Source organism: Leopardus geoffroyi, chromosome B4 (genome assembly GCF_018350155.1).
Source record: "Leopardus geoffroyi isolate Oge1 chromosome B4, O.geoffroyi_Oge1_pat1.0, whole genome shotgun sequence".
NCBI classification, from domain to species: domain Eukaryota; kingdom Metazoa; phylum Chordata; class Mammalia; order Carnivora; family Felidae; genus Leopardus; species Leopardus geoffroyi.
The window spans coordinates 137,304,283-137,321,002 of NC_059341.1; the positions used below are offsets into that span (position 1 = coordinate 137,304,283).

Here is a 16,720-nt window from a genome sequence, read left to right on the forward strand (position 1 = left end):
CGGACGTGGAGCTGAGGACCGGAACCCCCAGCGCGGGGTGGTGTGCGGTGTGCGGTGTGCGGGCCGGGTCCGGCGCATCGCGGCCGCACCTGCTCGGGTCGGTGATCCACGGAGCCGGAGAGTCCGCGTGCCCAGCCGCCTGAGGTCGGTGACATCACGAGGGTGGGCGGGGAGGGGCGGGGAGCTCCCGACGCCTTAGAAAGACGCAAACTCACGCTTACGGAGCGGGAGGGATAGGAAAGCCGGGGTTCGACTCCCACCGCTGCCGGTGGACGAGCCCAGGTGCGGCTGGCGCCTGTCCTTCTCGGGCTGCGGCCTCCTGGGCCTCTACCTGGTGGGGATGACCCGATGCCCCAGCGAGGGCGCCCCCCAACCATGTCCGCGACGCGCGCACGTTCTTGGGGCTCCCCAGGCCGGACGCTGCACCCTACTCTCTTCCTCGCCGCCGGGGTCCCTCTGGCTCCTGCAGACAAGCCGCTGGCTAACAGATGGGGAAACTGAGCCGCCCAGAGAGGCCAAGTTCACACCGCGACTCCCAGTTCTCCCTCCTGCTCTCATTACCTCCATCCCCAGGCATGGACAGAGCCCAGCTCCCCGGCACCCACTGCTCAAGTCTGACTTGAAGCCCCGAGGCCCCGGAGGTGGGGGTGCGGTGGGGGGCGGCGGTGGGGGGGGGGCACACCAGCGCAGGACCAGGCTCCCTGACGTAGAAGTCAGAGGCAGCGGAAGTGTAGGGACCAGCCCGGCTCGCTTCGGCAGGGGCGGGTGGGGGAGTGGTGGGAGGGTTAGATTTGCACCCCTGCCCCCACACGGGGGCTGACACCGCGGGAAAGCTTACCCAGCATTCACAGTCTGGGTCACAGCACCCCCCACACCTGGACACGTCCAAGTACAAAAATGTCTCCTGACCCCTTTGACCAGGGTCTCCGTGTCTCTCCGTGTCTCCTCCCCTGACCAGTCCAGGTCCACTGGCTGCAGGACATGTCAGGGCCGACAGCTCCTCCAACCGATGACATCCCAGATGCCAGGACCCAGGCCAGCTGGGCCTGGAAGCCAGGGGCAGCCTGCTGGCACTGAAGCTGCTGCCTGTCAGAGGGGTGCCCTGTGATGGGGCTGAGTCCACCAGCAGTGTGGACATGGGAGCAGACCTTCCCAGAGGAAGGACTCACTTGATCTGGGAGCATTCTTCTGGAGGTCGGGGTCCTGGGCATCCAGCTGAGACCCAGACGGGCAAAGGCCCTGCTCTTTATTATCGTGGGGTAGACGATAAACAAATAAATACATTCTTAGATTTTTTTTTTTTAGTGTTTATTTTTGAGAAAGAGAGAGCGACTTGGGGAGGGTCAGAGAGAGAGGGAGACAGAATCCGAAGCAGGCTCCAGGCGGTCAGCACAGAGCCCCATGTGGGGCTTGAACCCACAGACTGCGAGATCATGACCTGAGCTGAAGTCGGATGCCTAACCCACTGAGCCACCCAGGCGCCCAACAAATAAACACATTTTTCGAAAGTAAGTGAGCCAGGGGCGCCTGGGTGGCTCAGTCGGTTGAGCGTCCAACTTCGGCTCAGGTCATGATCCCGTGCTTCGTGGGTTCGAGCCCCGCGTCGGGCTTTGTGCTGACAACTCTGAGCCTGGAGCCTGCTTTGGATTCTGTGTCTCCCTCTCTCTCTCTCTGCCCCTCCCCCGCTCACACACTGTCTCTCTCTGTCTCAAAAATAAAATAAACATTAAAAAAAAATTAAAAAAAAAAAAAAAGAAAGAAAGAAAGAAAGAAAGTGAGCCAGAGATGGGTCAGACAGTAAGAAGTGTAGTGACAGGTACTGGAGAGGGGCTACTCGATATTGTGTTGTATATTGCATGGGGGGCTCCTTGGAGGCGATGAACTTGAAGCTGAGACCCAAATGGCGTGGGAGATCTGGCACTGGGACCTCTACCACGCAGTGGGAACAGCACTTACCTGTTTCATCCTCCCGGCAAACCTCTGAAGGCAGCCCTGTCATCATCCCCACGTACGGATTGGGAAATAGAGACTCAGTGAGACCGCTCGAGTCTCCCTCGCTGGGGCTCTGAAGTCCCCAGTTCACAGGACAATTGGCTCTTTCCAGCAGACCCACACGACACAGAGGTTAAATGACTGACTCAGCTGGTCGGCGAGGCCATCCAGGCCTCCTGGCCGGGGCTCCAGGAAGTGCTTTCTTTCTGGTTTTTCAGCAGGAGGGAAGGGCAGGGACCAGGGCCAGGAGTTCTTGCTGGTGGTCAAAAAAGACCACAAAAGAACCCTGCAAATCGGTGGAGACAAGATGCCCCCGCGGCCACACCGCTGGCTGGTTCTTGTCCCTGCGGCCGTGAACGTGTGCGCGCCCGGGCCACTCCCCGCCTTTCCTTCTCTGGGATACTGTGATTCCGAGGCCACTCCGTGGCAGACAGGCTGCTCCCGCGATGTGTGCCACGGAGGAGGCCTGGATGGTCTCCACCAACCATGAGGATGTGACCACGTAGGAGCAGGGGCGCGTGGGCGCTGGTGACTTCCGGAAAGCAGGCCACAGTGGAGAGGGTCCCCAGATTCGTCTGCACTCTGCTGGCATGCGTGGTCTTTAACCTCATGGGAGTCCTGAGCGGTAGGTCCCATTGTCCCCGTTTTACAGGAGGGAAAACTGAGGCCAGGCACTTGCCCCGAGCCACAAAGTTTTGAGGCCCGGCCATGCCTTAAAGCCGGTCTGCCAAGTACCTAAAATACCTCTGAGAGAGGCAAGGGTGCGAGGTTACTGGTGATTTTCCGTCTGGGCTTTCTAAAGTTTCTCTCCTGATGCAACAGATTGAACAATTAAATTTGCTTATAAAAAGGAAGCGAGTCACCAAGGAGACTGTGAATTGCGTTTGTTCATTTCTTCCCCTGGGGTCTCTTTTTAGGGTCCTTGGAGACATTGTGAGGTTTGTTTCAGAGGGCAAGTATGGGCGTGCCCCAGCCTTCCTTTAAAGCAGCGTGGTCTTGGGGCGCCTGGGTGGCGCAGTCGGTTAAGCGTCCGACTTCAGCCAGGTCACGATCTCGCGGTCCGTGAGTTCGAGCCCCGCGTCAGGCTCTGGGCTGATGGCTCAGAGCCTGGAGCCTGTTTCCAATTCTGTGTCTCCCTCTCTCTCTCTGCCCCTCCCCCGTTCATGCTCTGTCTCTCTCTTTCCCCAAAAAAATAAATAAACGTTGAAAAAAAAAAAAATTTAAAGCAGCGTGGTCCTTTGGGACATGTTCCGGCCAAGGGTCAGAGCTGCTCCCGGGCAGGGGGCCATCTCTCTAACTAGGGTGTGCTGGTCACGCTCTCTCAAAAATAAATACAGGCGGCGGGCGCCCGGGTGGCTCAGTCGGTTGAGCGTCCGACTTTGGCTCAGGTCACGATCTCACCGTTCTCAGCTGGACGTGGGGCTTGATCTCACGACCCTGGAATCATGACCTGAGCCAAAACCAAGAGTCGGACGCTCAACCAACTGAGCCATCCAGGCACCCCTCTCTCTCAAAAAAAAAAAAAAAAAAAAAAAAAAAAGTCTCCAGACATTGTCAAATATCTCCCATGGAGAGGAGAACAGGGTGGCCCCTCCTGAGAACCACAGAACTCACTTTCCGGATTCTTAGGCGGATTTTCTTGTGCCTGTCATTGAAGATGAGGAAACTGAGGCACAGAGAGGTGAAGTAACTTGCCCATGGCTGTCACTTCTGATGCGTTTCAGGACCTGGGGGCCCTGTGCCACCTGCTTGGCTCTAAAGCCCAACTCTCTCTCCAGCTCCTACTTTTTGGTCTCATTCATCTCTCTCTCTCTCTTTTCGCTTTTTACTAAGAAATTGTTCTCATCACTTTTCCAACGATTAGCTCATCTCATTCCTCATAATGACTCCAGGAAGTGATGCACTCAGATTACCTGCATTTCACACTGAAGCCCAGAGAGGTGAAGTCACTTGCCCGAGGTCGCACAGCTGAATACTAGCAATGCTGGGGCTGGAGCCCAGGCAGCCTGGCTCTGGTCTATGCCCCGCACTGCTACACGTCCATGTGTCCAGAGGGCCCATCCTACCCCAAAGCGTTGTGCAGGGGTTCTGGATGGGCTTGTCCTTCCCCTGACCCCAGAAACTCTTGCCCTGAGTACCTTTAATGGCTCTGCTGTAGGGCAGTAAACAAAGGGCTTTGCGAACTGACAGATGTGTTTCTAACCCCAGCTCTGCCAGTGACCAGATCGGAGACCTTGAGTAAGTCACTCCACCTCTCTGGGGCTCCATTTCCCCATCTGTAAAGTGGGGGTGACAGGGGCATCTCTCATCGGGATGGTTGTGGGGGCTCAGCGAAGCAGGGATGCACGGCAGCAGAAAGGTGCCGGAGAAGCAGCCCCTGCCCCTGCCCCGCCCTCCCCAGCGTCCCAGGGGCGTGACAATGGCGGCCGTCTGTCCCCCGCCAGCCACGATGATAACCACAGCCACCAACCCTGGTGCCTTTTAAGGGCTCAGCGCCATGGGGCACTTCATGCCCGAGACCCTTACCAGGTGGTAGGTATTTTGTCCGCATCCTGACAGTGACACTGAGGACCTTGGCGTGAGACCCAGGGTCCGGCACCAGGAAATGACAGCACTGAGGTGGGAACAGAAGCGGTCAACAACCCTCGGTCACGCTCGCCCCGTGGGTGTCAGAACTTCCTCTGCACTCACCCCCACCTTCCCTCCCTCCTCACTCGCTGAGCCAAGCCGAGCCCGGGGGGCGGGGGGGGGGGGGGGCGGAATCCCAGGGCAGCCAGACCGAGCAGCCCAGGGGACCTGGATGTAAGAGGCAGGGCACCCAGACAGCGGGGAGTGCCAGCCTGCCCTGAGCCAGAGGGCCAGTCAGGCGGGGGCCTGGCCTGGTGGCCCCGCGAGCCAGCAGGGGAGCGAACAGGGGACCTCGTGGGGACAGACAGACCACCTGGGGGGTGAGGGCAAGGGCCAGGGCTGTTTCACCTTCAGGCCACTCCCCCAGGCCAGACACCGGAGAAGGGTCCTGGTGGCCTTCTGCACCCACACTGCCCTGCCTGGCTGGTCCCCGCGTCCCCAGCTGTCCCTTCTCAGCTTCATTGGGCTCCTCTCTCCGTCGTGCTGCGGCCCTGCCCCCTTTCTCTCCCATTTCCTGAGGGAATTATTTGGGGAACAGCCTCCTTCACCACGACCTCGCTGGTCTGTGTTCGGGGCTCTCCCAAGCTCTTGCAGCCAGGACTCCACGTTGACCCCATCTGCTTCTTACGGTCCCGGCTTTTAAGAAATAAACTCACCAAGGGGGCGCCTGGGTGGCGCAGTCGGTTAAGCGTCCGACTTCAGCCAGGTCACGATCTCGCGGTCCGTGAGTTCGAGCCCCGCGTCGGGCTCTGGGCTGATGGCTCAGAGCCTGGAGCCTGTTTCCGATTCTGTGTCTCCCTCTCTCTCTGCCCCTCCCCCGTTCATGCTCTGTCTCTCTCTGTCCCAAAAATAAATAAAAACGTGGAAAAAAAAATTAAAAAAAAAAAAAAAAGAAATAAACTCACCTGGCGAATTCTCGGCGATGACCCTGAGGCGTCGTGTGGGGTCTCGTGCGGAGGCCTGAGGTCACCCAGACCCAGACGCCAAGCCCAGCCTGCCAAGGCCACGCAGACTTCCCGAGTGACCTGTAGGAGCCACACGCCCTGCCCACAGCGCCCTGGCCATCTGTGTGCTCACCCTGTGCATACGCTAGGTGGCCACACGAGCAGGCTGGTCCCACCGGCTCTCTGGGTAACAGGGCAGGTCCGTCTCATCTCAGGGCCATTTGCAGAGGCCGAGTCCAGCCAGAAATTCCACCCCAGCGTGGCCTCGGGTTACCTGATGCTCTTTGTGCCCTGTGTCTCCGATGCCCTAGTGTTTTCCGTCTGTGCCCTGCCCACTGGGTCAGCCTCGCTGCTTCCGTTTCAGTGCCGCTGCCTTTTCTCCCAGAAAAGTGGGCCAGGCACTCCCTCCCGCTCTGCCGGGCCCTTCTGGAAGCCTGTCTGGCTGCTGAAGGCCTTCCTCCCCGTGAGGCGCCATCCGGGAGGCACCAGAGCGAGCGGCATTGGGAGTCTGCAGTGGGTGCCGGTCCGTCTTCTGATTTTAGGTGGGCACGAGCTCTTAAAGAGGCTTTTCCTCCTCCTCTGCGGCCGCCTTTACAATTTCTTCAAAGGAATCTGCTTCCTTCATTACAAATGCCTCCAGGTCACTGTAAACAGATAGAAGAGGGTTGTTTTTTTTAATGTATTTTTTTAAGTTTATTTATTTATTCTTTTTGAGAGAGAGAGAGAGAGAGAGAGGGAGAGAGAGAGAATCCCAGGTGGGTTCAGCACTGTCAGCTCAGAGCCCAACGCAGGGCGCGAACCCAGGAACAGCCTTGGATTTCAAGGCGGCTGTGGGCATCAGGAACACTTCAGGGTGCCTTCCCCAAACCGCGTGGTCCCCGTGCTCCCCACCCCAACACGCACACAGCTTCTGAAATGCCTGCCTCCACTTCTAACCAGGCCCGGCCCTGGTCACCTGCCGGGGCTGATGATCAGCACCAAGGTGAGCCCCGCGGATGCACTGAGGCAGGAGGGGAGCTTGACCTTGAGACTCTGGGGAGGTGGGGTGGGAGCCGGGGGTAGTGTCTCCCCAAGTCAGGAATGTCCTGTTCTCACCACTGGTCCGCACGCGGCCGGCCCCACCACCCCCTCAGTTCCCTGGCCCAGAGGTGAGCTGGGCCTGGCCTGGGACTCACTGCCCGGACTGAGGGCGTGCTGGGACCCGGTGCCAAGGCCACTGGGCATCGAGGGTGGTGGACTGTCCTGGTAAGCAAGACAGGCTGGCGTGGGGTCAGTGAGGACAAGGCCGGGACCAGAGCAGATGCTCCTCGCGCATTCATTTCTCAGAGTCACTGAGTCCCCTCGGCCTGCGCCAGGGCCGGTGCTGGGAACTCGGGACAGAGATGTAGACCAGCCCACCCGGGTCCCCTGCCTCCAGGGGACGAGCCAGGCAAGTAACATGTGTGGATTCAAATCCATGAAAATGTCACTTCCTCTGGGAAGCCCTCCCTGATCCCCCTTCCTCCTCCCTAACTTAGGTGGCCCTTCTCCAGCGAAGAGGGGATCAGACTGCCTGGGTTTTCCAGGCCTGGCCCCACCTCCTGCTGGCCAAGGGCAAGTCACTCAGCCTCTAAGCCTGTTTCTTCATCCGTGGGGGGGGGGGGGGGGGGGGGCGGTGTCAGAACATGGCTTCCCTCACCGGCTTATTGTGAGCGTGAAACAAAATCTGGGTACAAATCCTAGCACAGTGCCTGTCACAGAGCACGCTCTCGATGGCTATTAATATTAGTATTAACATCAGTACTGCCCCAAGGAGTGACTGTTCCCCAGAGGGACGCGGTGAGGTGGCCCCAGCTCGCCAGAGGGCCACACCAGGCCCAGCCTGCAAATGTCCCAACGGGGAGGGGCAAAAATCCCAAGACAGCAAGGGGCTGGCCCCGAGTCCCAGGCTGCCTCTGGTTCTGCCGGGGTGGGGGCGGGGGGGGGAGGCCCCAGGCCTGAGGTGAGCTGAACCCTCTGTTCCCGCACGTCACAGAGCTTCTGTTTCGTATCGGCCTCGAGGGACAGACCTGGGTCGTGTGTCTTCAACATCTTGGGGTCACAGACCCTTGAAGAGTTTGGTGGTAGTGGCCGTGGTCCTTAGCGATCCTCAGCCACCACCCCGCAGGTCTACCCCCGATGCCACGCCCAGGACACCGGGTTCTCTCTCAGTGGGCATCCTCCTTGCTCCTCACCCTTGCTTCCAGACTGTCTCTCCTCCTTCATCCCTCCAATCCCCCGTGTTCGACTCACGTGCCCACTTCACGGTTCGTACCCGAGCCTGCTGCTGCTGCTGCCCCTGGACGGTCTCGTGCCCCTGGATGGACCCACTCGGGCCGCCCTTCCTGGGGACCACGGCATCCACGTTCCAGGCTCCCGGGCCCTAGAGTTCCGTAGATGGTCTTGCCCTCCACCCCGTCGTCATACCCTCACGTGACCACCTCTGCTGACTGCTCACCCCCCGGGGGGACCCCGTTAGCATCCTCCTGTCCGAGGACCCCCACCCGTTCCTCTGCAAGCCGCGTCCCCCCTCAGCGGAGCCGCAGCCGCATCGAGACCCCCAGATCACTGACCCCACTGTAGCTTTGCCGCCACCCACATCCCCTTTCTGGCTCTCGAATCCCTCTTCCCCCAGCTTACATTCTGTGGCCCACCCGTTAAAAGATACACAGAGGCAGATTAAAAACTGTAAGAGTTTATCTGAGCAAATGGGCGTGAACCGGGCCGTGTCACACATGAAGTGGTTGGGAGCCAGGGACAGGACTTTCTAGAGGGGACAGAAGACAGCAAGGACTTTATCGCCTGGCTGTACCTTGGGCATTTGGCTAATTTGGGAAAGCCTGGTGGGCTGTTTGTGATGGATCGTCCTTAGGTTTTGGTTTCTTCTTTTTTTTTTTATACATATTTTTATTTTTTATTTTATTTTATTTCATTTTGTTTCCTTTCCTTCTTTCTTTCTTTCTTTCTTTCTTTTTTTGCGAGAGAATGGGCACGAGTGAGCGAGGGGCGGGGGGTGGGGGGAGAGAGAGAATCCCATGCAGGCTCCGCACTGTCAGCACGGTGCTCGAACTCACCCAGCTCGGGGCTTGAACTCACGAACCATGAGATCATGAGCCGAAGTTGGATGCTAAACCCACTGAGCTGCCCAGGTGCCCCGGGGTTTTGACTTCTCAACCTTGAGGCGCTGCAGGCAGGACTGCTAAGACTTGAGGAGCCACCTCAGTCTGACGGCCTCCGTGTTTAGTGAGCTTAACACACCAGGTGCCCGTTTCCTTACAGACACCTTCAATCCTCCTCTCTCTCTCCCTCTGTCACGCCACCTGTGAAATTCCTAACCCTCTCCAGGAGTTCTATGCTTTCACAAGAGTGGGTGGAAGCTGCTGCAGAAGAGAACACAATCCCGAGGCCCCCTTTCAATGAACGGCCCTGGAGCTCGCGGGCTCAGGCCCTACACAGCCTTGCGAGCTTTGCAAGAACCTCTCCAGAAACCTCTCCGTTCCCACCCGTATGTGCCTTCCTCGCCATCCACTCTCACCCAGTGACCTCATCGTCACAGAGACTATGTGCAATCCCGTCTCATGTTGACAATCCCCTGGGCCACACTCGGGCCCCATCCAAAGGGCCCTTTGGACGGCCGGCCCCGTCCAAAGTCAATTGCCCCTGGGAAGCTTCTTCCTCCCACTGGGTCCTTTTCTCCAAGAACCTGTCCAGCAACGTCCTCCTCATCTTCTGTACAATGCAGCCCTCTCTCCTTGACTGTTTTCTCCTGCATACAAAGGCAAGTTAACACCAGCTCTTTATTTTATTTTTTATTATTTAAAAAAAGTTTTTAATGTTTATTCTTAGAGAGAGAGAGAGAGAGAGAGACAGAGTGCGAGTGGGGGAGGGACAGAGAGAGAGGGGGACACAGAATCCAAAGTAGGCTCCAGGCTCCAAGCTGTCAGCACAGAGCCTGACGTGGGGCTGGAACCCATGAACAGGGACATCATGACCTGAGCCAAAGTCAGATGCTTAACCGACTGAGCCTCCCAGGCGCCCCCAACACCAGCTCTTTCAAAAAGCCCCTCTTGACTGCCCTCCCTCCCTCCTTCTCCACTCCAGCTTCTTCAAGGAGCTGACTCCGCCAGCTGTCCCCACGCTTTCCTCCGCCACCGTCCCCAACCGGTTTTTGTCCCGTGTGCCAAGGCCACCTCCACGGCTCTTCTCTGTGACACCTGCCGTCTAGGCTGTCTCTCTCCTCCCTCCAGCACCTCCCCCCATGTGGGCCTGCCCTGTTTCTCTGTTACCCCTCCTGGATGGTCTCCTCTGGTGTCCGGGCTCTAATTATCACCTCTATACCCCAACCCCCCCTGAAATCGTGTTAACCTGATATCTGCGTTGGGCTGTCCAGCAGGCTCGCGGGGCTCAGAGAGCTCAGCGCGCCAGACGCGGGACCCCCATTTGCCCTTGTGGATTCGCCTCCATCCACCAGCCAGGTCCACTCTTCTCTGCTGCCCAAGTAGCCCACCCACCCCTCCATCGCCAGCTCCGGCCCCCTCGTGCAAGCACCCCCCGAATAGCTGCCCGTGACTGGCCCCACCTCTTCCGGGGCCCCTGCCCTGCAGGCGGCCGGCAACCCACCTCCACGGCCACCGCTTCTCAGAGGAAGGTTTTTCAACACGTGAGATGAAATTCATGGAATTACAAAGGAAACCACTTGGTTTTGAATCCAGTCATCAAAATATGTTTTAATCGTGGCTATGATAGCAGATGTGCTTCTTTGTCCGTGCATTAAATAAGCTCTCACACCCGGGGTCTTCTCAGACACCAGGATTTCAAATTTTTTTTTTTTCAACGTTTTATTTTTATTTTTGGGACAGAGAGAGACAGAGCATGAACGGGGGAGGGGCAGAGAGAGAGGGAGACACAGAATCAGAAACAGGCTCCAGGCTCTGAGCCATCAGCCCAGAGCCCGACGCGGGGCTCGAACTCCCGGACCGCGAGATCGTGACCTGGCTGAAGTCGGACGCTTAACCGACTGCGCCACCCAGGCGCCCCTTTTTTTTTAATTTTTTTTTCAACGTTTTATTTTATCAGACACCAGGATTTCAAACCCACAAGCGTAAATGTCCCACAACTGCAACGCGATATAAAAAGATCGGTGACTTCCGTTAGGAACAAAGTCGCGGGTGATTCTATTTTTTTTAATTTGATTTTTTAAATGTTTATTTGTTTTTGAGAGAGAGAGAGAGAGAGAGAGAGACAGCGTGAGTGGGGAAGGGGCAGAGAGAGAGGGAGACACAGGATCCAAAACAGGCTCCAGGCTCCGAGGTGTCAGCACAGAGCCCAACATGGGGCAGAAACTCACAAACCGTGACATCATGACCTGAGCCAAAGTTGGATGCTTCACCGACTGAGCCACCCAGGTGCCCCTAGTTTAATTTTTTAAATGTTTATTTTTGAGAGAGAGAGACACACAGAGTGCGAGCGAGGGGGGCACAGAAAGAGAGGGCAGGGGGTGGGGGGGACATAGAACCTGAAGCAGTCTCCAGGAGGGGCTTGAACTCATTTGAACTGAACTCACTTGAACTCCAGGAGGGGACTTGAACTGACACAGGGCTTGAACTCACGGACCGTGAGATCATGACCTGGGCAGAAGTCGGACGCTTCACCGACCAAACCACCCAGGCGCCCCTAAAGTTGCAGGTAATTCTAATAACACTACCGTGGTTTGTTCCCTACGTTTGCGTGCGAAGGAAATACTACATTGCAGTTAGACGCAGTGAAAATCCCGTCCAAGTTCGCCAGCCTGCCGAATTCCGCTGGCAGGGTTTTGGACTCCAGGTGGCTCTCCTTGCTTTGTAAATAAGATTGCCGCTCCCCTGCCTAAACCCTCAGCTTCTCTGTTGCAGCAGGTATCACATGGGGACTCCTACTGGTCCCCCAAGGCCCTTGGGCCCTTCCCCTAGATTCCGCCTCCTCCTCTCCTTATCTTTCTGTCTCCCCGCTTTGGAGACCTTTTGCCTGGTCTTAAACTTGCAACTTCGCTTACCCAATTCACCTGTCTCCCTCTGGCTGGTTCCCTTCCTCCCCTTGTCACAAGGCTCTTGCTTTTGATCCCATCTGTTCTGAGGGTACCCACACTCCAAGAAGGCTTCCCTGGCTCTCCTCCCCGCCCCCCGCAGCTAACAGTGTCTCGCCCCCCAGCCAGCGGCCGGCCCTCCACCACGTCCTCTTGCGTTAAGAAGAAATAACAAGCTCAAAATGGAGACACTTGTGCTAAGCCCAGATCATCAAACAAAGACTTAATACCTGAGCTAATTTCAATTTCAGCCTCTCCCAGGAATATAGCCCTCAACCAGTTAACCTAGCATTACCTGGTCAGCAGTAGTGAGGTGATCTGCCCATTTGACAGTGTCCACTCTCCTTAAAAGGGCCCAGAAACAATGCATTCTTTGGTAACCATTTCCTTTATCTGCCCCCCGCTGCCTTTAAAAACCTTCTATCTGTGGGGCGCCTGGGTGGCTCAGTCAGTTAAGCGTCCGACTTCAGCTCAGGTCACGATCTCGCGGTCTGTGAGTTCGAGCCCCGCGTCGGGCTCTGCAATGACGGCTCAGAGCCTGGAGCCTGCTTTGCATTCTGGGTCTCCCTCTCTCTCTGCCCCTCCCCCACTCATGCTTGCTTGCTCTCTGTCAAAAATAAATAAACATTAAAAAAATTAAAAAAAAACCCTCCTATCTGCTCCCCATGGCGTGTTGTTTCTGTTCGAGGACCCCAGTGCGAGTGAGCCCCGTTTACCCAGAGTGGTCTCCTGCCTCTGAGACCCCAACCTCGCACCCCCCCCCTCCTCCCAGTGTCTCCTGGGATCGCCTGGCACTCATATCCTGGTCTCTGGGTCGGCTTCCGGAAGAATCCGTCTAAGACCACACCTAGGCTACTAACGAATAGTGAAGAAAACGTGGAGGTCTGTGAAGGTGGTTAAACTTGGAGGAGCGTCCGTGTGTAGCCAGGACAAGGGAAAGGAGGGTGCTTTAGCGTTCCTTCCCTCATTCGTTCACTTACTCATTCACTCAATAAACACCGCGAGGGGCTGGCTGGGGGGGCCAGGCTGTCTGCACAGCATCATCTCTGGCGGGCGGGCCATGCTGGTCGGCAGCCACGAAGCCTCTGTGTGTGGCAGGGAACGTCCGTCTGACTTCCCCACGGCTCAGTGACTAGACCCTCGGCGTCGCCCAGGTCTCCCAGAGCCGATTCCATGCCCTCCCAACACGGCCAACGGGGACTGTCCTATTCCCCAGGAGCCAGGACAATTGGGGGAATGCACGTATGACACAGGACTTCCCAGATCCCGTTCTGGGGACAGGGACACACCTGAAAATTATGTCATCCCCGAGGACCAGGGTTGAAGAGTGGGGTCCTGGGACCGGGATGGAGCAAGAGAGGTGTTTATTGGAGATGCGGGAGGGAATCACGTGAATGCGTGCGCATACACGGAATGTACCGAAGGTGGGAGAAATCTCTTCTTCAGTTCCCGACTGGGACAGATTTGTGAGAGAAGCATAGGTATGCATTAATATAAGTAATGTGACACAGGAGGCTTCATATAGAAATGAAGACCCAAGGGCACTTGGGTGGCTCCGTCGGTTAAGCATCTGACTTTGGCTCAGGTCATGATCTCACGGCTCTTGGGTTCAAGCCCCGCACGGGGCTCTGCGATCACAGTGTAGAGCCTGCTTCGGGTCCTCTGTCTCCCTCTCTCTGCCCCTCCCCTGCCTGTTCTCTCTCTCTCTCAAAAATAAATAAACATTCAAAACAACAACAACAAAGAAATGAATACCCAAAGGAATGGTTCAACCTGAGCGTTTTAATGCTCAGTTTAACGAAGAGTGGAAAGTCGTGGAAAAATATGGGAGGACAAAGGGTAAGAGGTAAGTGCTGTGAACACGGCTGGAAACTTAGCAGGGCCCATTGGCTCAGATTCCTCTGTCCCCGAATCGTTGCAGACAAGCAGGCTCCTCTCCTCCGGGCATAGGGGAAGCCACCTCCCACGTGAGGGTCTGAGACCCTGTAGCTGCCATTTCTCAGATTCCTTCAGCTGAAAATATTCACTATGCCAAGAAGCTATATTCTGGGGGTGTGTGTTCTGAACCCCATCGATACGTACAATGGACACTATTCGGCTTTGAAGAGGAAGGAGATTCTGACACCTGCATGATTGAAACTTGAGGACATGGTGTTCAGCGAAATAAGCCCGTCACAAATGGGCAGATGCTGTGTGATTCTGCTTCTTTGAGGTCCCTTGGGTATCAAATCCACAGAGACAAAAAATGAAAGGGTGGGTGCCAGGGGCTGTGGGGAATGGAAGAGGGAAATGCTTAATGGGGCCAGAGTTTCTGTTCTATGAGATGAAAAAGTCCTGAAACGGACGGTGGTGTTGGCTGCATACGTTGTGAAGGTACTCAGTGCCACTGAGCTGTTAAAAAGTATTAAGGGGCGCCTGGGCAGTTCAGTCGGTTGAACATCCCACCAGCTCAGGTCATGATCTCACAGTTCATGGGGTGGAACCGGCGCTGGACTTTGTGCTGACGGTTCAGAGCTTGCTTCGGATTCTGTCTCCCTCTCTCTCGGCTCCTTCCCTGCTCTTGTGCACATGCTCTCTCTCTCTCTCTCAAAAATAAACATGAAAAACTTATTAAAATGGTAAATTTTATGCTTGGTACGTTTCACTACAAAGATAAAGAAGGAGGCGTTGGAGGAGGAGGAGGGGAAGGAGAAAAGTGTGAATTTCAGCCAAAGCTCAGGAGGCTGAGCCCAGGGTGGGGGCTGAGGGGGGTGAAGGGAGGCTGACGCTGGGCTGATCAGGGGAACGCCTTCCCTGAGGCCACTGGTGGCGGTTAGAAAATGCTGAGCAAGGAATATGGAGGCAGAAGGGTCAGAAGCAAGTCAGGGGCACCAAGGGGAGCACAGAAAAAGGATCAGGACACCTGGTAGGTTGATAGAGAAGCCAAACCCTCAGGCTCAGTCCCCAGATGTTGGGGTTTCTTAACTGGGTGAAGGATGCCTGCCCTCATTTTGCCCAGCCCTGCAGGAGGAGGTGAGGGGACTGAGCGAGCACCGTCAGAGCGGACAACTCTGTGCTTTTGGTTCTATGGAGGAAAGAACCCCCAGGGTCCACAGAACCCACCTGCTCCCCTTCGCGGAGTTTCGGTGAATTACAGCCAGTCTTCGTTCTTCACAGTGGTTCTATCGCTGTGAATTATGCTTATGCTTAATCAGTGACCCCTGAATTGTTCTTATAGGAGATACAGGCTTGAGTTCCTTTGTGCCTCTGGTCGTAACACTTTTGCCAGCCCATCAATACAGAACCTTTTTTTTTTTTAATTTTTTTTTTTAAAGTTTATTTTTGAGACAGAGAGAGACAGAGCATGAACGGGGGAGGAGCAGAGAGAGAGGGAGACACAGAATCGGAAACAGGCCCCAGGCTCTGAGCCATCAGCCCAGAGCCTGACGCGGGGCTCGAACTCACGGACCGCGAGATCGTGACCTGAGCTGAAGTCGGACGCTTAACCGACTGAGCCACCCAGGCGCCCCAATACAGAACCTTTAAGTTACGCGTGTTTTCCGTTTAAAAACAGAAGTATATATTATATAGAAATATATATGTATGTAGATGACTCATTCATATTGAACTCAGAGCCACCACCAGCACTGTAACCTGTGCCTGGACGAATCGTATCTAATGCGGGTATTTTCTCTGCAAGGCACGCACAGCCTTCTCGAACTCGGGAACACCAGACAGCCCTTCAGCATCGTGTGTGGAGCCATTTTAGATAGCAACATCAGCAACAAAAAGCACAAAAATGTGAAATCCATCCATGAATCAGCGGGCCACAAGAAGAACACCTGTTTACAACAGAGGCGTTGAAACAAGAAGGTTGGACATTGCCCTGTCTGACCCCAGCTGGGAAAGAGCACATTGAACAATTCTCTGCCCTGTTCCCAGCTCCCCACTCCCACGGGCACAGGCTCAGCAAAGCAGGGGATGTCTCGGGCTCAGGAAGGTTTGTGGGTGGGGAGGTCATGCACAATCCACATGTCCAGGCGCTTCACAAGTGGTATTTTGATATTTTTTTCACGTTTATTTATTTTTGAGAGAGACAGAGACAGAGAGAGACAGAGCAGGAGCCGGGTAGGGGCAGAGACAGAGGGAGACACAGAATCCCAAGCAGGCTCCGGGCTCTGAGCTGTCAGCATAGGGCCCGATGCGGGGCTCGAACCCACAAACCGTGAGATCATGACCTGAGCCAAAGTCCCATGCTTAGCTGGCTGAGCCACCCAGGCGCCCCCACGAGTGATATCTTGAATCCTGACAGGAAGCCTGTCATTTTCAGATGAGGACACTGAGGCACAGAAAGGGAGGGGTGACCTGATTCCAAAGCCCACACTCCTTGTACTCCACACCCCCGTCTGTAGAGAAGGGAGGAGGTTTCTCTGTCCACATCGACAGGGAAGTAGGATGGCCCTGGAGACCCAGACTTCTGGCTCCGGACAGATGCCTAACCTCCCTGCACAGGCTGCTGTGGAAATGCTCTGTGCAGGGCACAAGGGTCAGGGGGCATTTTTGGCACTTCCTAAAGATGCCCGCAAACTCCCTCGTTCCTGCACTGCCCACCCCCCAGCACCGGTTATCCCCAACTTCAACTTATCCATGACACGGTGGAACGGAAACCTCATGTCAGTATCACTCAAGGAAAAATCTCTACCACTTGCCAGGAAGTGAAGGCATCACACGAAAAACAAGCAAACAAACAAACAAACAAAAAACGGCAGGAAAATCAAGCAAAGACCTTCAACTCTGTTGAGACGCTGGTGCCTGCTGGAGGTTCGCGGTCCCCGTGTGAAAAGGGAAAAGATAGTATCACAGGATCCCAAGGAGCTAAGAGGGCGACTGCTACTTGTCGCTGACTTAAGGGATGGGAAGGAACGGAAAGGGAGCGGTTTCTCTCCACGGCCACCTGGGGATGGAAAATTTCCCTCCTCCGCCGACCTGGGAGCAAGGTCCTCTTCTCTTTTCCGCCCCCGCCCTGCCTCCCCAGCAGAGACCCAGGAGCGCCCCTCCCCATCCCCCTCCCCCTCCCATTCCCCTCCCCTCCCCTCCC

General features: G+C 56.0%; 1 long non-coding RNA gene across 1 annotated transcript; it reads left to right on the forward strand.

Moving 5' to 3' along the window:
- The first annotated feature begins 11,066 nt into the window (after positions 1-11,066).
- LOC123590946 lies at positions 11,067-16,693 on the forward strand. The gene is made up of 3 exons (XR_006709046.1): positions 11,067-11,267; positions 15,323-15,495; positions 16,335-16,693. It is a non-coding gene; the product is annotated as an uncharacterized LOC123590946 (long non-coding RNA).
- The last annotated feature ends 27 nt before the right edge of the window (positions 16,694-16,720 follow it).